General features: G+C 47.8%; 1 long non-coding RNA gene across 1 annotated transcript in view; it reads right to left on the bottom strand.

Moving 5' to 3' along the window:
- Positions 1-2,057: 2,057 nt before the first annotated feature.
- The window catches only part of LOC144164956 (uncharacterized), a 72,674-nt gene continuing 49,032 nt past the window's right edge, over positions 2,058-25,699 (bottom strand). The window contains exon 3 of the long non-coding RNA XR_013321269.1: positions 2,058-2,897. This is a non-coding gene — a long non-coding RNA (uncharacterized LOC144164956). The remainder of the gene's footprint in view (positions 2,898-25,699) is intronic.

The following is a 25,699-nucleotide window of genomic DNA, read 5'->3' on the forward strand; positions in this document are numbered from 1 at the left end:
AGAATAACACGGGGCAATGGGAACAATTTTAGCCAAAACACAGGATTGTTATTGGACCTCGACTCAGCATGTAGCTCAAAGTTTGGTTAAAGTTGCAGATTTTGTTTAATCGAATACTGCATTACGTTAGTATGGAAGGTTGTAAGAGCAGGTTCACTCATTCACATTAGTGCCACCGTAAAGCCTGTGAGTCTTGCTTACGTGGTTTTCAATCCGTCTTTTTTGAACTGTTTATTGCGTATTTAAATGAAGTCTTGCCTTTCAATTGAGCAGGAGGTTATATTAAAGAGAAATAAAACGTTGAGGCAAATGAAAGGATAAGATTGTTTCGAATCATTGCACAACATTCAATATAAACTCGAGATAAATATGTGACAAATAAACACACGTAACGTTAATGGAGCAAACGTTTTTTGTAATTGTATCACAAGCAATATTATCATCTTCTTTGTTATCCCGAACGCATGAAATGTTCTCTTATTTAGGCAGGTTATCTTCTACTACTTGAATTTTTAATTACCGGGGTTGTGTCGTTTTAGTTCGACAGCTTTTCCACTTCATTTACATAGCCACATGATCACTGCCTGTTCGAAGCATGCTCGCACCTAACGGCATTAGCAGTTCGCGGACTGTCATACCTCCTTTTTATTTTATTTTTATTTTTATTTACAATACTTTCAGGGCCAAGATGCACTACAGAAAGGCGTGGAGGAGGGGGGTACAGAACAATGACATCCAACAATGTTAGTACATAGGTGGAGTACATAGTATTACTACACACTGTTACAAATGAGGTTTTATAAGGCAGTCTCAGAATTTTGAAGGTTCTGAGTTGGCAGCAATGGAGGCGGAAAGGTGATTCCAGTAAACGATAGTTCTTGGAATGAAAGAATTCTTATAAAGGTTAGTCCGACAAGAAGGAACCCCAACTTTGTTTACATGGTCTATGCGAGATAAAATATAGGCACGCGGAAGCACCAGCTTTTCTTTCAGGTGAATGATATGGAAAAGTATTTTTTGGAAAACGCAAAGACGATGACATTTGCGACGCGCTGACAAGTCAGACAGGCCAAGAACCGACTTCATTGAGGTGACACTGGTATTACGGCTATAGTTTGATAAAATGAAATGAGTAGCACAATTCTGAATGGCTTGAATGGATTGGGTGAGCGTGATTTGGCTGGGATCCCAGATAACGCAGGCGTACTCTAACTTTGGACAAAGAAGTGACTTCCAAAGTGTAATATAACATCTGACGGCACGAAGTAGAAGTTCCCGCGCCAGTATCCATGCATGCGATTGGCATTGTTATGTATTCTACATGCATATTCCAATTGAGATCTTTCGTGATATGAAGCCCGAGATATCTGTAAGAGTCAACGGAAGAGAGAGAAATATTGTTCAAATGATACGCTTGCGGTTTGTTATGCAACCTAGATATTTGCATGGTTTTGCATTTGGTGATATTTAGTTTCATAAGCCATTTTTCGCACCAATTAGAAACGCTCTTAAGATATTCCTGGAGTTCAAGTCCTGGCAGTCAATTTTGTGGTATAAGACACAATCATCTGTAGAACAATTATGGATGAGTAAGTAACGCTGCTGGGAAGGTCATTAACATAAACTAGAAAAAGAATTGGCCCCAGAACGGACCCTTGCGGCACACCAGAAAAGACAGGAGATGAAGCGCATGAATAACCAATAGCAATGACGTATAGCGTGCGGTTAGAAAGGAAATTTTTGACCCAAAAGAGTACAGTGTAAGCTATGTTTAGCTTGCAGAGTTTATTGATAGGTAAATCATGCCAGACAGAATGGGGGGTACCTATCTTGCTCACCATTAGAGAAAAAAATCACAGGCAAGGCTTCCTAGTTTTCTGAAATAGGAAAGAACGCAGACCTCAAATATAACGTCGTGTTCAGATGACTTTCTTTGAAAAAGGTATTTGTTTCAGGAGGTGTAAAAACATCGAACCCAATTCAAGCCACGACCAGCTGTTGCTGCAAAAATTTTATTTTGTCCATTTGAACACCGTAGAGTTTCTCTTGAAGTGTTGCAGAGAGAGTAATATTTCAGAGGCTTTTAAGGAGTATCCGCGATTTCGTTACCACGATGGCCATTCTTGATAATGGTGAGGTGGCGCCTAGCGAAGAGCTGTATAATTCATGCTCTAAAGCTGTAGGGCACGTACTGGAGTCCAGATCGGCCTATTTGGCTGGTGGGCATTGCGCGCACACATAAGCCGGCTGTATCTGTTCCGTTAATGTGTAACAGTGCCTGAGTATAGCGAATTGCGTGGAATTAACACCGGCGGGGCTTTCTTTGCTCGTTGCAGGTTGTAGTTCATGCGCTATCACGGCTAACGACGTTTTGAGGACCGTAAACATCAGCATACACGAAGTTTCTGGCACCTGCTAACACCTTCAGTCCGAAAAGTGCGAGTTTAGGGCTTATTTAAAACACTTCTGGGAAATAATACACCGATACCTTTACGCATGCGCAGGTATGTGCTTCCGTGTTAGTTGCCGCGATATAATGGGGATGTTTTGCGGCTCCAGACTGAGGTAGGTAACGCTAGATGCCGGATTAAGGCCCCTTGTTCATCAAGCCCTCATAGCTATCGCCTTTAGCAGGATTTATAAAACGACTGCCGACGCTCCAAAAACACCTTATCGCATGGTCCACGACCGTTCTTACACAATGTCATATTTAGTTTATTTTTGCTGAATCATCTACAAGAAATCATAACGCGCTGTTTTCCATGCGCTCTTCAAAGCAGCATTCTTGGCTCTTGCTTGAAAATTGATTCGTTGACACACTTTCTTTGGGCTCCATCGCCTGCATATCTGCATGGGCAACCTCGTGGACAGGTGTCTTCATCGCCGATTTTGTGGCACTAGAAATATACGCACAAAGAACATTGAGTATGACCAGCCTAAGATTTAATAAAACGCCAGGTAGTTCCTAAATTGGAAACTCATGCACCCTATTTACCGCCAAGCAATATTATTGTACCCTCGGGGGTGGTAGCGCTAGAAGTGGTTGGTTACTAAAATGTGACCTGAATGGCCCAGAATAAAATTGAAAGGTACTTCACTGTGCCTGAACGTGTGAATCCCGAAGGGCGTATTTTCAGAAAGAAAGCTGTCAGACGTATTACTATTATGCCGTAATTGGAGCATTGCTTTAGATGTCAGCAGCTGCCGCTAGGAGAACAGCCTCCTGAAGGCATCGATTCACGGTTATTATTCAGATTATTCCTTTTCAGTTTTATGGAAGCAATTGAGCTGCGCAGAAGTGCCCTATCTTGCGATTCCGGAAGCGATGGAACTAATGAAACTGGCGGGATTGTGTTAACAGCAGTCAGATCTTACTTCTAGGAGAACAATTGGCGTTGGGAACAGAATAAACACCTCTTGATATAGTGCAAAAATGAAACACAAAGTTACTGAAATTGTCCGCAGTCGCGCACTGGGGTACGAGCCCGCCAACCCTATACGCTGTTTCTATGTCTAGATCACTAGACTGTTCTAACGTATCAGAAACAGTACGCTACGCTACGATACAGCGTACTGGGACCGACCTGCGCATGCGCAGCCGTGAAGGCTACTTCTCCCACTATTGGAGACTTTAAGCATGTTTTAAGTAAGTGTATTGTTTTCGTGTACAGCTTGTAGCTTATGAAGCATGGTCGCATTGAAAGCCTTTGAAAGCCACAGTTGTCAATGTGTACGCTTTGAGCGCGCCTGCTCAATATTCCCTGTTGCGTCACCCGATCTATAGTAGGATGAGCAGGGCCGCGTAGTTCAAATCCTTATCAGGGGTGTGGCGCACAGAAGCGGCGTTGTAATTGTGGGAGCGGACGAGCTTCAAACTGAGCCTCGCAGTACACAACGGGAAACATTTACCCGTAGGAGGACGACGTGGCTTACGCTGGACAAACCCTGCAAATTGTTTTTTACTGTTTTCGGAAAGCGCCGCTGCTTATTGGGTGACTGTAGTGTACCTGGATGCCAGCTCAAATTGCAGGGTATAGACAACATTTTAGCGGTCGCGTGCCTCCGCTACTGGATCAAAGTTCACTACGCATAGTTGTTTTCGTTTCCATGAAGAATAAGCTCCCCGAGCTACATAAGATGATTCGAACTTCGCGAATAGAGGGTGTTGCGCCGAAAATAATAGCGCCGTCTTGCTACAGTGACTTCCGGCGTCAGTGAGCGAGCTACCCCGAATGGCGGCGTCTACGAATATGCGTCTCAAAGTTGAACGACGGCGAAGCCTGCTGATCGGCGTACCTTAGGCGGCGGCCAGAGACGGAAGCACACCCGACGGCTTGAGAACGGAAAAGAGCCGGAGGGAACAAATTGACTGTGAATGTTGGGCCATTTTCGGGTTACGTGACAGAAAACGTCAAACAGGAGGTGTAGGTTGGGGTCACACAGGCTGCGGTAACAAGGCGGATTTTAAATCAGATATTGTCGTAGGAAACAAAGGTGGCAAGAAGTGAAGTCCGTGGAATGTGATAGCTTAAGTTAACGTAATCTCTACCGAACTTCCGTAAATGGCGACAGTAAAAACAAATTTTAGAGGCATTTTGTGCAAAATCCATCGTAATTATGCACAATATGGCACGACGCGTCGCCAGTAAAGTTTATTACAGCAAAAGGCGACGAAAGAAAAAAAAAGAAAATGTGCCCACTTTATCCACACGGTCTATCGCACAACGTCAAAGAAACCTCTTTTGTCTCACAAAATACTAAAACAGCCGCGTCTCGTCGTTATGGAATTTTTTTTCTTCACGAGCATTTTCGAACGAGAATATTTCTACTCAGAAGCTATTACACAAAACAGACCTCATTATGAAAGCCACCTCACAAAATTCACCCTTACTTTGGGGATGTTGGTTATGTACAAAGGTTCTTATTGTGTTAAAGAAAGGAGATCACGCAGCATTTTTAATCAATATTTCAAACAATTCAGTTTTTAGAGTGCCGATGATGCCACTGTGATTTGTAGCGCACCATAGCTAAAGGATAGCTAATAACTTCGACAACCTCGGATCTTTTGCGTGAGCCGGAATCTCTACACACTTGCCTCTTTGCTTTTTCATTCCGGCTGAAATGTAGCGACCGCGTCCGGTTTGAGCAACGCATCACTGGGCTCAGCTGCACAACGCCTTCACCGCTGAGCCAGCAAGGCGGATCTCTTGGTCAATATCTAAATGGAGCTCCTCTGCAAGATTACTCCGCCAGGACCTTGCGTTGTCAGTGTTATATATCACAGTTACAATAATACTGGCGGTACATGTTACAAAACCAAGACTCCTCAAGGCATATGCATTGATTACCTAGCTTTCGATGCAATTTATTCACGCGCTGCGCCAACAAAGCTTGTTAACTTCTTTTTTCTCTTGTGTGATACTCTTGGTTCCTAATGTCGCAGGGTCATTCAGGTTCTTCATAGGGTGCATTATCTGGATCGGCGGTACATTATGGCATTATGTGTTGTGGTATTTTTGGTAATTACAAGAAATCATGCCTTAAAATTTCTAACTACCATTTTTTTTTGCTGGAGTTCTTGAGTTCTGTCTCGTGCAGATAGTTCATAAGCATGTCTGCGACAGTATGTCTTGATACCGTTGTACAGAACTCTCGAATGAAGCGAACCCGCGACTACTTTTTCAAACGTGTACGCGAAAAGCCTAACAGGGATTCCAACTCTTTGCTTGAAATTGCGCACTGGTGCACCTACTGTAAATGCATGTACAGAAGAAGCTCGACTGTTTGTAACCAGGCGAGTGAACTGCGTATTTGAATGCAACCAGATAATATAAAGCATGAGTTCCATTGTTGTTGCGCCGCCGTTTTTTTTTTTGGTTGGATGTAATCCCGATTACCATCGCGAATATTTTTCGTTACGTTTTATGGCTTCCAGTTTTTCAGCGCGTACAACAAAGAGGTGGCTCTCTACGATTCGGTCATGATGTTCGGTCTCCACAACACCTGTTGTTCATCGATGACCTTGATAAACGGTGATATGGACGTGAGCCCGACAACTCAGTAATGTATACAGAGCACAGTGAGTTCTCACTGATACTTTGTCACGGGACCAGAAAATAAAAAAAGTAATATGCAAGAATCGTATAATGCAAAATGTTGAAAAGGCTGGAAAATTTACATACACTCAAGAACTATCCTTTATAGGCTCCGGAACGATCGCCGGGTGGCGCTGCACTCTCCCCGGAGGGGGAGTACGCCGGGGCGGCGGCCGATTCGGCACGTGCTTTTTTTGCTGCGCGCGTGCTGCATTTCTCGCGCTAGGAAGAGGGCTGGGTAAAATTTTCTTTCGACTTATGAAAGCATACCCATTAGCACGTGTTCAGCAAGTTCGGTTTACACGTAGAGTAGCTACTGGGTCCATTTTTGCCGGTGCTTGTCTTGTCGTCTGCTAGAGACGCGTCGTCTGCTACGCGCCAGTCGAACGGCCGAGCGCCCCGGCGGTTTCACGGGATGAAGAGTGCTCTTGTGGGCGACCCTTGGCTGGTCTAACCACCTCAGTCATCGCGAAACGACTGCGTCTGGTGAACGGCTTTTCAGCGCCCTAAGCAGACGCCCCCCGGCCCGCTCTTCCGCGTCTGGCAAGTGCATACGCAGCTCGCGCTGTCTCCCACACCGCCTGAGGCATCCAGCCTCCTACTCACGAATGCGAACAAAAAGCGACCGCCGGCTGAGCGAGCCACTTAAGCCAGCACGTACGAAGAGCGGCGGGAACACTCCTCACTAGCCCGAAACGAAAAGATGAAACTGAAAGCGAAAAAAAAACCCATATTGTTGCATGGTCAGCTGCCACGACAGTAACAAGGCGAAAGAAGAGGATCCATTCGTTAAATTCTGCATATTCCCCGCGAACGTGCACCAAAAGGATAGACGGTAAGCAGGGATCACTGCAGTTCGAAAGGCGAAATAAGTTGACACATTTTTGTTTGTATCTGTGTGCTTTCAGTTTACATTACCCGGCTTCAAAAATGCGAACTAGTGTTTTAACGAGTCCTCCCCTCTACAATTTTTTTTAATGCATGCTGCCAATGATTGTTTTCCGCTATAATAAATTAACTTCGGAGTTGTTTAGCTGGCGCCGTTCGATATCATCCATATATAACACAATAGGTTGACATTTTGCATGGGTGAAAAAAAAATAGTTTCTAGCGATTTACCTTGCTGTAGTAGCTCTGGTACGTCTTGTCATTGTGACTTGTGTTCTGGACGGGATTGCTGCGTTGTTCGCTTTTTTCCCACATTTAGAAATACTGGTAATTAAAAGAGGTATACACCAAATTCTGTATATTATAGTAATTAAAAGTTATACGCCACAAGCTGTTCTGTTGTTTCCGCGAACTGTCACGCTTACCCATACTTGTACTCCAAGCGGGTGACAAACATTGCGAACAAAAATTTCTTCAAGGACAAGTAAACTGGAAATGCGGCGCTGTCAGCGCACCCCTTAATTAGCGTGTGCCTTTCTAATGCGTTTTTATAAGGTGCAGCTGATTGTTTCAAGAGTAAGAAATAACCTATTAACCATAATCAATCACGTTTATCTTACATTTTTTTGCAAGCGTCAGTGTTTCTGCAGTCCAGAAAGTCCGGATGTCAGAAGCGCGAGCACGCGAAGGGAGTAACAAACAAGAGAAAAGTACGCTGTGACCAGCTGAACAGCTGTCGCCTTGCAGAAGAAAAGAGCAACCGACGACCGCCGAACAACGCGTTTCCCCCCTTAAAGTCTGCCGGTCGAGCGGCGGGAAGCAGGCTTGTACGGTCTGTAGCAGACGACAAGACAAACGTCGACAAAAATGAACTCAGTAACTACTCTACGTTTAAACCGAACTTGCTGGACACGTGCTAATGTGTATGCTTTCATAAGTCGAAAGAAAATTTTACCCAGCCCTCTTCCTAGTGCGAGAAATGCAGCACGCGCGCAGCGAAAAAAGCACGTGCCGAATAGGCCGCCGCCCCGGCGTACTCCCCCGGAAGGGAGGGGGCAGCGCTTCCCTCGCCCGGCAAACTTCAGCTTCGCCTCCCTATTCAGCAACATTGAAGTAGCTGGTCAATTTCCGCTGCACGTTTTTTAAATTTCCCGGAGTAAATTGTTCTCAACCGTAAAAATAAAAGCTGCAGTTTGCTCACACAGCACTGCTTTCGTGAAAAATGAAGTGCGTGCATGTGTTAGGGTACATTCGCTTGCTGTTGAACACCGCTCGTCATAACTGTATCCGGCATTTATTGTGCTGTCGTCGTTGCCATCATCATCCGCAACGGCCGCCACGCCCCTGCAGTCCGCAATGATATCTTGCACGGTGCACAATTATAGGTTGCCGAATCTTCGTCCACTCACCATTCAGTGTATCACCAATGCAATCAGTTCCGCAGAGTGCAGATATCCGACGCTACACAAGACTGCGTGACTTTTCTCATCTGAAGGCAGCTAAAGATCTGGCAAATCACCATCCTTAACGTAGTGGTCAAGCAGTATGAAGTCACCGCGTACATGGCAGGGTCAGACAACTCAAGCAATAGTATAATCACAACACTTGCGGCCAATACCACCACGGACAAACGTATAGAGCATCTGCAGTCACCAAACCATAAAATCATCCACTCCAGGATGATGGGCAAACCTACAACCACCATTCGTACCTCGTGGGTCTCCGTGTGCCATTTAATTCCTTTTAGGATTCCGTGTTCCCCCCTCCCCCCAAGAATAAAGAAAAATAAAGTGGGGAACAATACCCGCTCCAGCAAGGCTATGGCAGGTTTAAAGCCAATATGAAATAAATGAATTGGGCTAAAAGCCAAACTTTCTTTTTTTTAATGAAAGCCAATTTGCAGGGTTTAAAAAAAACTACTTTTCACGTTCCATATGCTCGGGCAGCAGGTACATAGAACGTCAGAATAGAGTCGGCAATCAAGGATATGAATGACAGTAAACAAAGAAAACAGGTAGCAACATGTCCTAATTGTGAAGTGCAGTTGAAAAATGTAGTAGCTAGCAGCGTGAAAAACAAAACCCGGAGAGGCAGCAGAGGAGAAAAAAAAATACAAATACATATGGTGTTTACCTTATAAAGTTCGCCACAAATGTCCGTCTAGAGGTAGCTGTTTGAAAATGAAAGTCCAGTTGGGGTATTCCCGTTCACAAGAATATCTAACTGCGACGCCCTGCTGAAACACCGAACACATTATGCACAGTATCCAGAAAATACAAAACGAAGCACCGCCGAGGCACTGTAAAGGTAATAAATAGAAAGTCACTGGGTCCAGCGTAAACACTGCTGCCACTCACTGTCACATGGTACACGCGATAAAAAAAACGATACCACGCTGAAGAAAGGCATGAATTGTCCCAGGGAACAGGACTCCAGAGAGAACACGTGTTTCCTGTCATGTGCACACAAAACACAACTTGAGGGAAAAAAAACACACGCACTGGAGAGCCGCACAGATGACACGTGACATGTTGGGCCGCAGGAATGCCCAGGCTTGTGGATGGTACGGCGCCGATGAAGGACCATTGGAGACACACCGGCATCACACGTCGGTTAAGGAACGGGAAATGAAGTCGACGAGCTCGATTAGGATCTGGATGGCTTCAGAATTATCCAATAGATGCCGAAGGTTTGGCGGTTCAAGTGGTGGCCGCACAGTGCGAAGCAGTCGTTGAATGTATGATGACGTTTTTGAACACTGCGTCAGATAGTGAGAGACGGAAGTGGCGGCCGCACCGCAAAAGCACAGGCAGTCCGGCGTAAGTTCGAGACGGAAGAAATAGTGAGGGAATCGGCCATGTCCAGTTATAAGGTGAGTAAGTTTTTTAGACGGCGCAAAAGAAGCAGGCAGATTGAGAACACTCGGAGTCCAGCGGAATAATTCTGTGTAACTGTTGTTCAATGACCACGCCTCCTGCCACAATAGGCGACCTGCTTTCAATAGCGACGAGCGGACCATATGTTTGGATATTTTCCCGCACACATCCTGTCCTCTCGTAGCAGCACTTCGCGCGACTGCGTCGGCGATTTCGCTTCCCCACACGTTAGACTGCGCTGGCACATGGTACAAGGCCAAGGAGACCGAGCTCGAGAGCAAGAGAATGTCATGTTTCAATTGGTGGATTGTGGAGGACTTGTTGAAAGGATTGTTGAGTGCCAGAAGTACAGAAAGACTGTCACAGTATATATTGACAGGAGAGGAAGGCCTATTGTACAGGAGGAATTCGATGAGTTTTTTCAGGGCTATCACTTCAGCGTCAAAGGATGTAGTGGGAGAAACTAAACGGAACCTTCTTACGGCGTGCACGCGGTCAGGCCCGTTCAGAATGACAAAGGCTGCTCCAGCCGCAGTGGGTGTGTGGGAACCGTCTGTGAAAGCGTGGAGAGCGGAGAGATGAAGTCGCTGGTTCGCCTCCGCGCTCGTCAGGCGGCCACTTCGGACACGAAGACGTCGCGCAGGGTGAGTGGCGAGACCGATGGGAAGGTCTACGTCGGCAGGTCTGAAGGAAACCGAGTGGAATGTGATTGATTGTCGATGATGAAACAGTAAAAAGATGCGGACAGCGATGTCAAGGTGAATGTGTAACGGGACCGCATTGGCGATAACCTCAAGGGCTGCTGTCCTCGTCGTGGTGTAAGCTCACGTGATCGCGAACAATGATGACCTAAGCAATGAGTGAACTCGAGCTTTTAGACTATGGTGTTGATATAAGTGCCACCAAGCGGGAGCGGCGTAGGAAATTGCAGGAAGGACGACCAGATGATGCAGTTGACGCAGATGAGAACGGTGGACGAGGGTGTGCATGCGTGCAAATCTAGTGAGCGAACCAGCCATTTTCTCAACAATAAATTTTAAATGGTTGGTTTGGGCCACAAAGGTCAAGTGGTTGTTAAATACAACTCCTAGCAGTTTCATTTCGGTGACTTGCTTGAGGGTTACACCAAGAAGTCTGATGGTAGGCTTCCGTATCGCACCTGGGTCACCTCTTGAAACGAGGAGGCAAGAACATTCGGAAGGGTTTACCCTTAGCTTCGCCTTCTCTGCCCAAGTAGTAATCTTGGAAAGCGTTTCATGGGCAGTGGCTTCTAGTTGACGCGCGTGCGCGCGTGAATGACGATAACCGTGTCATCTGCGTAGGCCTGTAAATACGTGTCTTCCGGCATGGGAATGCAGAGCATGTCAAAAATGTAGGCATTCCACAAAAGCGGGCTAATGGGAGAACCTTGAGGAGACCCCTTTGTTGTGAAGTGGGTAATGTTTCCTGAGAACGCCTCGTAACGAACAGTGCGCCCTTCAAGGAAAGATTTTAGCAGCTCATAGATGTTTCTAGGGCAATTGTGTGTGCGAAAAAAGTACAAAAGTCGGGGGTGCCAAATAGTGTCAAATGCCCCAGCGAAATCAAGGGATATAACAAGAGACAGACCACCATGGTCTCGATGGTGTTGCAGACGGCTACGCAAATCAAACAAAGCGGTTGTTGTGTTGTGTCTCCAGGTAAAGCCATACTGATTTGGATGAAGGAGGCCGGAACGGTGTAGAAAATAGTAAAATCGTGAATTTAGCATTCGTTCTAGCAGCTTCCCAATCATCGACGTAATGCATATTGTCCTGTTAGAAGAAGGCTCCGTTGGCGGACGTCCAGGTTTCAATAAAAATTTAACGTGGGCTTGCTTCCAGTGAGGAGGAAAATAGCCAAGAAGAAGGCAAGAGTTCAACACGTGAAGCAGGAACGAAAAAAGAGATGTGGTGAACAAGAAGATGAACCATGGGAGTGGTGATGTTATCAGGTCCCGGAGCAGAACCCAAATTCAGTTTTCTGGAGGCCAATCGCAACTCATCCAGAGTAAAAAGCTCGTCGTGTACTTCCGCGTGGTATCTAGTTGTGGCAATGACGACCCTCATTGCTCTGTGGGCCAGAGTGTCGTCTTCATGGCAATCAGAAGGGAAGTGAGTTTTCAGGAGGAGACCTGCTGACTCTAATGTGCTTGTTGTCGACGTATCACCCGGTAAGTGCAGAGGGGATAAAACAGAAGGTACTCGGTGCTTCCGAAACGCGGCTTTGAATGGTTGCCCGAACAAGCTCTTGCGGGACGCATCTGCACATGCCTGTCTTAGGGCCTTGTCCTTGGCGATCTGTATGTGCTCTCTGTAGGCGGCGAGACTCCTGTAATAAACAATACGATGATTTGCCCGCAAGAGTGGATCACGGCACTTCTGGTACCGCTTCCGCAATACTCGCACCGCCGATCTTTCCCTCGCCAGAGCGTCGCTCCACCACGCGTTTCCCCTGTGTTCCTTCAGGGGTCGTTCAAACTTATTTTTTAATCTGGCTAATTTGGAATAGAAAACGTCAAGAACTGTGTTGAGGGCGGACTTCGCACAGACATCTTGCGGGTTAAAATTTTGAATCCAATCATCTGCTGCCAATTCCTCAACCAAATATTGTAATGATGCCTTGGTAAGTCGTCTTTTCAAGGGCAGTGGAAACCGTTGCAGGCCGAATACTACGTACTTGTGATCTGATAAAGTTGGCGTGTCATGTACATTCCACAAACAATCACCTTCCAAAATGGGACCGGAAACAAGGGTAAGGTCGATCCAAGACTCCGAGTAGGCATTTTGAAAGGTCGCTACCGAATTTGGGTCATTCAGTATTTTGAGTCGGGTTGAGTGGATGAAGTGGGCGAGCTGGGTTCCGCGGGAGTTCAAAACATCGCCTCCCCAAATGGGATTCCGGGCGTTGAAATCTCCTGCCAATATCACATTCGTAGCACAGTATCGTTCGAGGACGTCATTAATCCGAGACAAAATAAAGTCCATCGGCACTGATGGCGCAGCATAAGTAGCGATGAGAAGCATGGTGGACTGCTGATTTTGAAGTCGCAGAGCTACAATATAAGGAGACACGGTGAAGGGAAAGACATCGAATTTACGCCGGGGTATGAGGACCATGCATCGGGGAGTGTCTTGATGCAGAAAACGAAGCCAATTGGGTGGCACTCCAAGCACGGTTGATCCGCTGGCATATGGATCACAAACAACAGCCACATCAATGTGCTCTTCTTCAACGAAATCAACAAGATGTGGAGTTGCCGCACGAGTGCGGTCTAGGTTTGTCTGAAGAAATTTTAAAGAATCCATGTGGAATTTTGAGCGGTCGGTTGATTTGAGCTGGAGCTGTTGTGCTAGGCGGAAACGGTAGAGGGCGAGGTAGATGTCAGAGTGGTGTCATAAATAGTTTTTTGACGCATGCGGGCAACCCTCCATTCGATCGTAAAACAGCACTGTGCGTTGAAGGTGTGGTTGAAACGTCGCCCTGCGGCGCGACACTCCCTGCACACAACGTTCTCTTTGTCGGCAAGGGTGCAGTCTTCTGCGAGGTGATCACCCGCACAGTACAAGCAGCAGACACTCTCCGAGTTGCATCCCAGAGCGACGTGGCCGTATGTGCAACAACGACTGCACGCCGCCACGTAGAAATTTTCTTTAATGGGACAGGACGTCCATCCGATCAATAAGCGATCCTTCACTTTCAGGATGTGGTAGACGGACGGCGAAACCTCCACAATATGGACGTTGTTACCAGTATGGTCTTTAAAGTAGGTCCTGTGTTTAAACTCTTCATCGCTGATATTCAACCCATTGCGAGCATTGATGTTCGTGCGCAATATACCTGGAACGATGCTGGGGTCTACACCACTGATTTTAAACTGTGGCAAACGGCGTGGAGGACGGATGACTTTGATGGCTGTTCTAAGCTGAGTGTTTCCTTCGATGGCTTTTTCAAGATTCTCAATCGAAGCTCGGCCCGCAGACACTACCGTCAGCCCGGTGCGGTTGGGAATGAGTTTAACTTGTTTCACTCCGACTCCGGATGGATCGTTGCCAAAAGTTGATTTGAGCAGGGTAATAGTTTCGGGGCCAGGATGAGCCGATGGAAGAAGAGGCCTAATGTGCAAAACGTGGTTTGGGTCAGTTGCAAGAGGCCTAACGTCTTTGTCTGGGTGGTGCTGCACAGGCTGAAGGGGAGGATAGAGTGACGGTTCGGGGACGCGTGCATTGCACGCAGAGTCCCTGGGATTACGCAGAGCATTCGCGAAGGACTGCCGCGGGACAGGTGGTGGATTATGTGGGATGACTTCTTCATGGCGGCACTCAGCTAACTGCGATCGTAGCTCGTCGATCGTGCCTTCGGCGCGGGATAACTTCGTACGTAGGGACATGAACATTGTCTGCAAGTCGAAGATGTCCATAATCCTTTCGCGCACTGGGTGCAATACTTTGTTTCTTCCATCACTGAGAACATTTAGGAGCTGCTTCCCTTTGTCGCAGAGGAGGGAGGTATCTTCTTCTCTTTCGACAGGCGATCCCTCAAAAGGGTGCGTCGGACGCGCCACAGGGCTGGAAGCACGGACACTGTCAGTGTGAGCATGATCCCGAGGGGGATTGCACCCCTCTGCATGATGATGACAACCTCGGGGATTGCCAGCTAGTAATGGCTCTTCATCTTGAATCTCTCGCTGAACATCACCGTTCGGACCGTTAGCGCCATCTGCAAGTGATCCACGAGATGCTTGGCGGAGCGCGACGGGTGGTTGATGTTTCATTGCGTCCCTGAAGCGAGATTGCCTCGGGCGCTTCAATGCAGGTTTCCCTGCTGCCTATACACGATCGCTTGCAACCCACACTAAGCCTAACCGGCAAACCGGGCTCCTACAGTAAAACCCATTGCCTTGGGAAAAACATGCAGGCTCACCGGCACCACCGGAGACGCTCAGACGAAGGAACGTGCCGCTGATTAATCACCTCGAGGTTCGTGGACTGGAAAATCACGCTGCGAACACAGAGCAGAAAAAATCGTGGCTTCGTCTTCCTCTGCCTCGGAAAACTTTTTCCGAGGAGAGCATATATAGAGCATCTGCTCTATATATGCTCTATATAAACGTATATATGCTATATATAAACGTATAGAGCATCTGCAGTCACCAAACCATAAAATCATCCACTCCAGGATGATGGGCAAACCTACAACCACCATTCGTACCTCGTGGGTCTCCGTGTGCCTCATTACGTCCACTATTATGGTGGAGAACACCGTCGCAGCACATATCAACATCGCCACCAATTAAGCCGTATATGCCTTAAGCTAGGCCATCGAGCTGACGTCTGCCCATGTCGGGACATGAAGTGGTGTAGAAGTTGTGGCACGGTGAACCCACTGGTAGATCACGTGTGCGTTCCCCACTCCACCAACTGCCAGGAATACTACCCGCCCACGGTTCTGATGATGATGATAGTTGGGTTTTATTGGCGCGAGGCCGACTATGGGCAAAGAGCGCCAAAAAAAGTTACTGAATTTTGATGAGACAGTAAATACTAGAACATGTGACTAAAAGACAATAAAGTGATGCAAAACAAGACAATGGAGATGGCTGGTGTATAGGGCCAGGATGATTACACGTGATATGACAAGAGCTGCAGAAAGTTCACCTCAGCTAAAAACTTAAAAACACGCTGACTAGAAAACATTGGTTCGTCGGCTAAAAAATATGATGGGTGCAAAGAAATGTGTCGTCTGTATAATTCAGGGAAATGTTTGTGTCTTGTTGTGTCAAGTGTCTTGCATGTGATTAGTATGTGGACTACGGATAGGCCCTTTCCACACCTGCTACACGTGGCTCCCGAAGTTCCAGTGAGCAGGTGGGAGTGCGTCGCATGTGTGTGGCCTATCCGCAGCCTAGCCAGGGCAACTTCAGTGTATCTGTTGTGTGAGTCAGTTATGTAGCGTCCCAGTTGTGGTTTTATTACGTGTAGTTTGTTGTCTGTTTGTTGACTCCAGTGTAGTTGCCATGTGTTACGAAGCTGTCGTGTGATGTGTGTCTTTAGGTCGGTGTAAGGTACTGTTGTTATGTCAACTGTGGTCATGAGAGCAGCCGCATAAGCCATTTGATCAGCGGTCTCATTGCCAGGGATCCCACAGTGACCTGGTACCCAGCATATGGTTATTTCTAAATCTGAAGCATATGCAGTCATTATGACCTTTAAAAGAACATTGATTACATAGTTTTTTGACGATCTTCCTGATGACAATGCCTGCACAACGCTCAGAGAATCTGTGGAGAAGATGGACTTTTGAATCTTATGTTCGAGGATGTGGTTTGAAACGAGTAAAATGCCATACGCTTCTGCCGTGTAAATACTGCTGTGAAAATTCATTGTTTTGATAACTCTAAAAGTTGGTCCGTGCGCTGCACAAGAGACAGTAGAATTAGTTTTGGACGCGTCGCTATAGAATTCTGCGCACCTGTACTTGTCCTGCAGGAACAGGAAGTGCTGCAGAATTGCAATCCTGGGTACCCTATTTTTTTCTACACGAATGAATGACAGGTCGCATGTTACAGGACGAAGATGCCATGGTGCGATGAAATTATGAATGGGTGTCTTGTGCGTGTCTGAAAGGGGGACATGGAGTGCAGAATCCTCCTCCCTAACTCTGAGAGGGAACGGTAAGGGAATAGATGGCCTGTTTAAAAAGAGTTGTAAATTTGATGTATCGTTCATGATGGGATTAAAAGGATGGTTGGTCAGAGACACGACCTTGGATGCATACAACAGGTCAACATACTCCCGCTGATGCCCTAGGCACCATTTGTCGCTCTCGACATAAAGACTTTCAACAGGACTAGTGCGGAATGCGCCACATGAGAGGCGAAGGCCAAGATGCAGCACTGGGTCGAGGATTTTCAGTGCTGTTTTTGTAGCCGACCCATACACGACACTGCCGTAGTCGAGCCGAGACCCCACCAACGCTGTGTACAGGCGCAACAGGAGTTGTTTGTCGGCCCCATAAGATTGATGTGAAAGGACCTTAAGAATATTCATTGTTTTTAAGCATTTGCATTTGAGCTGTCTGATATGTGGGATGAATGTAAGTTTTTCGTCAAATAAAATACCTAAAAACTTGTGTTCCTTGTTCACAAGAATTTGCACACTCGCAAGAGTGATGTCTGGGTCCGGGTGGACCCCACGCCTCCTGGAGAATAGAACACAAGAGCTCTTCGCGTGATTAAGATTAAAGCCATTCTTGTCAGCCCAGCCGGCAAGTTTCTTGACGCCGAGCTGGACTTGACGTTCGCAGATGGACAGGTTACACGATTTAAAGGATATCTGCACGTCATCTACATACATGGAATAAGAGATTGTAGGTGGCAGTGCCTTTCCAAGAGAGTTCATTTTTACTATGAAGAGAGTGCAGCTCGACACTCCACCTTGCGGCACGCCATTTTCTTGCACGTGAACATTTGACAGTGCACGACCAACTCTGACGCAAAAGGTTCTCTCCGACATATAACTACAAAGGATGTTCAACATGTTGCCCGCAACACCGATTGACTTTAGGTCACTGAGGATACCGTACCGCCAAGCGGTGTCATAGGCTTTCTCTATGTCGAAAAACACCGTCAGACAAAATTGTTTATGCACAAAGGCATCCTTTATATATGTTTCAAGAGCTACGAGTTGATCGTTCGTTGATCGCCCCGCCCTGAAGCCTGCCTGGCAGCTCTCGAGAAGACCGTTGTACTCAAGGAAGTACACGAGCCTGCGATTTATCATCTTCTCGAGAAGCTTGCACAGGCAGCTGGTCAGGGCAATGGGTCGATAGCTAGCAGGAGAGGAAGGGTCCTTCCCTTCTTTCAATAATGCTACAACTATGGCCTCCCTCCAAGACTTTGGAATGTGCCCCGAAAGAAATATCTTGTTGTAAAGGTGAAGGAGTGTTACAAGAGTGTCTGCGTGTAAGTGTGTATCATTGTATATGTAATGTTGTCTGGGCCTGGAGCTGAGGGTTTACACGTGCTTAGAGCAGCCCTCAGCTCATGTAGTGAAAACAGGGAGTTGTAAGAAGTCTGTGATTTGTTGTTGTCGCGTAGGGACTTCTTTTCACAACAGGCTTTATGTTTCAGGAAAGTGTTCGTGTAGTGTGCTGAACTGGACACGAGTTGGAAGTGTTGTGCGAGTGTGTCAGCCTGGTCTTCGAGTGTGTCCCCTGTAGTGCTGACCAGAGGCAGGCTGTGTGTTTGTTGTCCCTTGAGTTTGCGTATTCGTGTCCATACTTTTCTTGTGTCTGTGTAGGAGTTTATTGATGTTATGAATGTACGCCAACTCTCTCGTTTTGCCTCACGGCGCACGCGCTTTCCCAAGGCCTTTGCTCTTTTGAAAGAAATTAAGTTAGCCGACGTGGGGTACCTGCGAAGGACACCCCACGCCTTGTTCTGGGCCTCTCGCGCCCGCCTACAGTCCTCGTTCCACCAGGGCCTCCTTGGGTTGCGGGATGCACTGAAGGCCTGGGGCATAGACTTTTCGGCGGCGTCGAGTATGTGTGCCGTGACAAGTTGGGCTGCTTCCTCCACGTGTAGGTGTTTTATGGTTGTGTGGTGTAGTTTAGATGTTTCTGTGAATGTCCTCCAGTTTGCTTTTGATCCATTAAACCTGTTATGGGAAGATGGACTGCATGGGCCTTTACCTATGTACGTTAGGAAAGTGGGGAAATGGTCACTACCATATGGGTCTGTGCCCACACCCCACTCAAGAAATGAAAAGAGAACTTCGGAACCCATCGCCAAGTCAAGATGCGAGTATGTGTTGTGTCCTAAGTTATGGTATGTAGGCTGTTTTTTGTTGAAAAGGCATGCTCCGGAGGATGTAAGAAACTTCTCTATCAGGCGACCGCGGGCATCCGTTCTGGAGGAGCCCCAAAGAGAGTTGTGCGCATTAAGGTCGCCTGTTAGTATGTATAGTTCGGGCAGCTGGTCAACCAGTGCCTCGAAATCAGAGCTCAGAAGTGCAAAATCAGGACGAATGTAGATGGAGCATACCGTTATCAACCTATTAAATATTATCGTACGGATTGCTACAGCCTCGAGGACAGTGTTCAGAGTGACAGGGTGGCACGCTAAGGATTTCCGGGCAATTATGGCCACACCGCCAGAAGAGTGTGTGCAGCCATCCCTGTCCTTTCTGAAGACCATGTAACTATTCAAGAAATTTGTGTGCTTGGAATTCAAATGTGTTTCCTGAACATACATTACACTTGGCTGATTAGCATGCAGTAGTTCGTATACATCGTCAAGATTTTTAAGAAGGCCTCTACAGTTCCATTGAATTATGTTTTCTCTTCCCATTATTTAGTGTGAGAGCTACTGGAGTGTGTGTGTTTGTTTATGTGTCGTCTTTCGGGGATGTGACTCTCGCCTTTTTTGGCTTGTCGGGAGGCTTTGGCGTCGGGACGCGTTCCTTGTGCTGCGTTGCAGGCAGGAACGGCCCGACATTCATGTCGTCGTCGGATGTCCGAGGGGTGCCCGACGGACCGGGCCCCCCGGACTTGGCCCCCCTCTGGAACCCTTCGTTTGAGCCGCCACTTTCGAGGGCGTCCGGGGCGCCAGAGGTGGCACGGGCGGTGCGGTGGCGGTGGGAACCGGTGCGGGGCCCGTGGTGTCCATCACCTCGGTACCCTCCAACGCACTGGAGGATGGGGAGACAGAGGCGGGAGCGGCACCGGTCCCGACGGAAGAGGTTGCCACCACAACCGCTGCTGCCTCAGCAAGCGGCGTGGTGGCGGGTTGGGCTGCCAAAGGCAACCCAGAGGGGGGCGGCGGAGGGACCAGGTCAGACTCGCTGAACTGGGTCCCTGTGGAAACCAGACGCCGCTCCGCCGCCCGGCGAGCTGCGTCGGCGTACCTCCCCAGAGGGAAAGAGGCGAACCTCTTCCGCGCCTCTGGGAAGGTGGTTTTCAGTGATTTTGAGGTTGATTATTTTCTTTTCCATCTGGAAGCTTTCACACGTGCGGGAGTACGCAGCATGAGGTCCATGACAGTTGCTGCACATTAATTGTTGAGCCTGGCAGTTATCTGTATCATGATCTTGAGATGAACATTTTGCACACGTTGTTTTGCCACGACAGGAGGTGGTGCCATGCCCGAACCGTTGGCACTTGAAACAGCGCCGCGGGTTCGGGATGTAAGGTCGGACAGAACAATGAATGAAACCGGCTTTGATGGATTCGGGAAGTGTCGAACGATCAAATGTCAAGATTATATGCTTTGTCATGATTTGCTTATCATCTCGCCGCATGGTGATGCGCCTCACTGCCGTCACCCCCTCGCCTTTCAGACCTTCGAGCAGATCGGCTTCCGTCTCATTTATCAGATCTGGCTCAGAAATCACACCCTGAGAGCTATTGAGGCTACGGGGGGTGTGACTCTGATGTCCAGATCTGCCATGCGATTCTGGGTAAGGAGGCTTGTGGCTTGCTGGCGAGTGTTCACCTCGACCCGAACTTCGCCGGTTCTCAGTTTCTTGGCTTGGAAAGACTTGCAAGGATGCCTTCAAGGAATTTGGTGATAAGGAACACTGACTGGGAGGAGATAGGATTGGACTTGTCAAGAGATTCAACATTCAAGAAGCGCGGATAGCTATCTGGCTTTTGGGATGCAATTGTTGGCAATGGTGGGAATGAAGCTTCGGTGCGGCCCCTTTTCGGAGGCCGATCACGTTTGGGGGGGGGGTTTGGAAAATGCCATATGATACATTGGAAAGCAGGGAGACGGGGGTACTTTCTCCTTTGACCTTACCCTGGTAGTCAAAGAGGTCCCGAAGTTCCCTGCCTGGTAGACAGGCAGGGAGCCCATCGGCCAGAGCTTGACCAAGGCTCCGACGGCCACTGTTTACGGCTTCTACCCTTCACCTTTAAACACCTCGCCACGGTTGGACACGGCTTATGTTGGGAGCTCGGGGTCCGCGGTGTCGCTGCTCACCGTCACCATGAATACACAAGGTGCCCCGTGCGGGGCGCCCACGGTTCTCCGCTGCCCGGTCTGCCAACGGGGCTTTTATAACGCGGCCTAGGCCACTGAGCCATCGCCAGCCCAGGGTACCAGGGTTCAACCGAGAGGCCAGCGACAGCCGTGAAAACCAAGCTTCCCCTAACTGCCGGCCTCAGAGCACAAGCCTCAAGGTGCGCTGGGCAGGGCAGTTTACTCCCGTCTCTTCCAACGACACCTCGCCTCGCCCCATCTCAACACCGTGACCTACGTCCACACAAGTACCTACATTGCCGTGTGAACTGCAGGACCAATTCACGGCCGCCATACAAAAACTGCAGGCAGACGTCGACGAGCTCCTCCAGCAACATGCGCGAGCAATACCACACTAAACTGCCACCATTGAGACAATTTGGCGCCATCTACGGACGCAGCGCGAGACCTTTAAGAACGAAATCCGAAGCCTCGTAATTGATAACATCTTCGAGGGCCTTCAACTACCTCAACCCAAGCCGATTCTCTCACTTACCCCGTTGAGACACACGGAGACAGATAGTTCCGGGACTTAGTACACCGCGTCCACCCATACTTTGGAACAACAACGGATCACACCGACAATGCTCCAAAGGCACCCCTAAATGCAATCCGCGCTTCGGAAACAGCTTTTCTTCCAATATTGTCTACATTACCGAGTCTCAAGGTTCAAACTCCACCCAGCCATCGTAACACGGATAGTAAGTCTGGAACCCCAAAACCACATACCGCCGTAAGTCAGAACCCCTGCGTATTTGGCAATGGCATTGTACGCGCTACCGGGGCTAGAAAGTGTCGCTATTGCAATATATAACGTTGCACTGAAATTTCTCAGACAAGTCAGAGGCGATTTTCCAGACACGTCTACTGATATTTCCAGACAAGAGGATCGCAGTCTTTGATCACTCTCCAAGCAGTGCCCTTCACATCCCGCACGTATTACTGGAAATCATCCCGAATATTCCAACGCAAAAAGCTGTATACGTCCTAAACACAAAAACTACGCATCAGGCCAGACTACACATTGGACAGCGTTCTATTTGCCGGCACGCCACCGCCGGCTCGCCGCCGGCTCGCCGCCATCCCGCTCGGCCTGTAGTGAGGCTGCGGCGGCGCTCATCTCAGTATGGCCACAAGATACGTTCATCGAGGCGATGGCTGGATGGACGTTTTCAAGAAAAAAGCACCGCCAAGCTCCCAAACAACGCTGGTCTTGCGCCCACAACAGGGGTTCGTGTTGAATCGCACAAAACCAATCGCCGTTACTATGGCGCTGAGAGTTGCAGCGCAACTCACAGACGCAGAATCCAACGCCACATCTGTGCAGCTCCAAGCACAAAAGAACACCGCAGTTATCAAGACCAGTAAGTCCAGCGCTGGAGCCAAACTTGACAAAATCCGAAGCGTGAAGATACAAGGCGAAGACTGTGCTGTTGTTGTGTACACGTTGCCTCCTGAAGACTCGTGCAAGGGGGGAATTCACAACGTCACTGCAGGTACACCCTCGGAAGAATTATTAGCCAACCTGAAAGCAGAGGGTACAAACATAATTCGTGCGAGAATGATGGGGAAGTCTGAGACAGCCATCATTACTTTTGAAGGTACCTATATTCCACGGAAAGTATTGTACTACCAAACCGTGTATTACTGCACGCCGCACCGACCTAAGGCGCAATTTTGCACGACATGCCTCGCCATAAGGCATCGAGCAGACGTTTGCCCACATGCAGGAACGCACAGGTGCAAACACTGCGGCACCCAACTTGACTCCCCAGAGCAAGAACATACTTGCAATCAAGAATGTGCAAACTGCGGACAAGATCACCCCGCGGAAAGTCCTAAATGTTCTTTAAGAAGAAAGGCCAACAAAGCGGTGTCGAAGGCCGCTTACCTCAAGCGTCTACGCATCCGAGAGCAGCAAATGGTCGACCACAAAAAGCGAAAGCAAGTGCGTGTCGTCGGCGAGGCCACAAGTCAACCTTCCTCCGCCCTAAACAACGTGGACGAACGCCGCCTGCAATACGTGGACGCAGATAACCCTCGACGACGGGGCAGTAGTAGAAGCGCAAGCCTAGGTGGAAGCCAGAGCCGAAGCAGCAGTGTTGTCTGCAAACGCCACACAAGCCGGGACCGCAGTCGGAGCAAGACCAGGGCAGCCTACCGTGGGCGCAGCCGAAGCAAGATCAAGAAGAAGACCCGGGGTGACAGCAGAAGCACGGAATACAAGACAAATTCACAGGTGAGTCAGAACAGGTCGGATCACTAGGATCTACAACAACGGCAACACAGAGCAGCACTTAGTTATCGACAAGCCCTAATCCGCAGTTCACCCTCACATACAAACCAAAAAGCTCTAGAGAGTACCCCCGTTACGTCTGAGGAGGGAAGCACAGACAATATCATGGATACGGAGCACTTCCCAGGCCTACCGCAAACCGATTTAAACGCCGATAAGAGTATAAACACAACGGCGAACGGCAGTGGGGAATCCCTCCCTAAAAAAATCGAAACTTGCCCAAGAAACGGCTCCATCACTAGCTGACGAATTCGTCCAGTTCAGGCAAGAAAGTGAAAAGCGTTTCGACCTGATTTTAAGACGATTAACTGAACTAACCGTCCCTACTCCACCCCTGCCATCACCCGCGGTATCAGAAGAGGTTGTTGCTCTCACTAACGCAGTCTCGAAATTAACCAAACAGGTTGAGTCTCTAGTGACACGCATAAGCAAGCTACAGGGAGAACTATCCTCTATAGAGAGAGCGGGCAGCTCGCGCCCCAGACCATACCCTGCAACCTCAGGTTATGTCAACAACGATGAATAACTCAAACAAGGACACATCCACGGGCTGCCTCAACATCTGGCAGTGGAATTGTAGAGGTTTCGGTAACAAGAGAGGTCTCCTAACCCAATACATTCAGATGGCACAATTCAAACCAGATATTGTTCTCCTCCAAGAGACAGGACGTACCCCAACAATTCCTGGATACACAACTTATGAACCACAAGATCCCTACAAACAAATTGCTACTTTAGTCAGAAATGATCTAGCTATCCGGTTAATAGCTGAAACCGCGGACACCGATACGCATTTGTTGACCATAGAGGTGGTGACTCCAATTAAAAGTAAGGCACACGATGAACAGAACATATACATCACCAACCTATACAGCTTTCCTAAGGCGAAAGGATGCCATTTTTCCCAAATATTTTCGCAAAGACCAGGACGACGCTTTACCCACCTGGTGGCAGGGGACTTTAATGCAAAGCACACAGCGTGGGGTTACGAGAAGTGTGATTTGAAAGGTAAAGCGCTGGAATCTTTAATACATAGGAAAAACTTTACATTGCTAATTGACCCTTACTCAAAGACGCGAGAAGGCAACTCAGTTCAGAAGGACACAAGCCCAGACTTGACACTAGTCAAGGGATCGCTTCGGTGCCATTGGCATACGAAAGCGGAAACTCTAACTAGTGATCACACGATCATACACACAGAAATTGCCATATCCAAATTTAAGAACAGAAATAAAAAGGTTTGCATCACGAATTGGGATAAATTTCGTAAAAGACCGGGAACGATACAAAGCCCCACCCTAGCAGAATGGAATGCAAGGATATTACAAGATGTGGAGTCGTGCTCCAAAAGTGTATAAACTTATGAGAATTACCCGGAGATGGACTCCCATCTTTTGCACCTATTGGAAGCTAGGCGAGGATTAACCAAGAGATGGAAAAGAAACAAACTGAACAGGAAGCTGAAAAAACGAATAGCAAACATAAATGTCGAAATCCAAACATACGCCTCTCAACTCACAAGAAACAATTGGTACAATATATGCAAGCAACTAAATGGCAATCTTCACCTGAAAAAAGCCAGGTCTTTGATTCGGTGTTTGATACAGCCGGGGAACTACAGAACAGAACTAAACAAGCGTCTAGACATTTTGGCAGCTAACTATAACAAAGTAGAGGACCTTCTAGACGAACTAGTGAATGTCTATTTTCCCAAAAGAGACTATCCGGCCTACAAAGACTACCACGGCAAGACAAACAACATGTGCTACCTTAACCAGCCAATCACTAGGGCCGAGCTTACTGAAGCTATTACTGAAGCTAACAGGCACTCAGCCCCGGGTCCAGATAAAATTGGGAACGGTATTCTTCGCAACCTAAATGAATCAGATTATGAGTATCTTCTGCAGGTGATGAATAAGGCTTGGGAAAGTGGAACATTGCCGCAGGAGTGGAAGGATGCTATAGTTACCTTCATCCCTAAACCTGGAAAACCTATAGAGATTGGAAATCTGAGACCCATCTCTCTAACATCATGTCAAGGCAAGTTATTAGAACGCATATTCTTGAAACGGTTAGTACGATATTTAAATGAGAAGAAGTGCTTACCATTCCAGATGATTGGCTTCAGGGAACATATTTCAACCCAAGACGCCCTCCTTCAGATTAAAGAAGACGTGATCAACAATCCAAGCGCAGCTCAAAACAAAGTCATTTTAGCAGTCGATTTAGTCAAAGCATTCGATAATGTCACACATGACGGCATCCTTGAAGAGCTAGAAAAAACTGACTGCGGTGACCGTACCTACAACTACGTGAGAAATTTTTTGAAAGACCGCACTCTACGCATTGTCCTTGGATTGCACACATCAGAAAATAAAAAGCACCCAAGCAGAGGTACCCCACAGGGATCGGTACTGTCACCCATGCTTTTTAACCTAGCCATGTGTGGGGTCGCCAGAAAACTGAATAAAATTCCAAACATAAAGTATACCTTATACGCGGATGA

This window comes from Haemaphysalis longicornis, unplaced genomic scaffold, assembly GCF_048455015.1.
Source record: "Haemaphysalis longicornis isolate Haplotype H1 unplaced genomic scaffold, Haemaphysalis longicornis Haplotype H1 scaffold_14, whole genome shotgun sequence".
In the NCBI taxonomy this organism is placed as follows: domain Eukaryota; kingdom Metazoa; phylum Arthropoda; class Arachnida; order Ixodida; family Ixodidae; genus Haemaphysalis; species Haemaphysalis longicornis.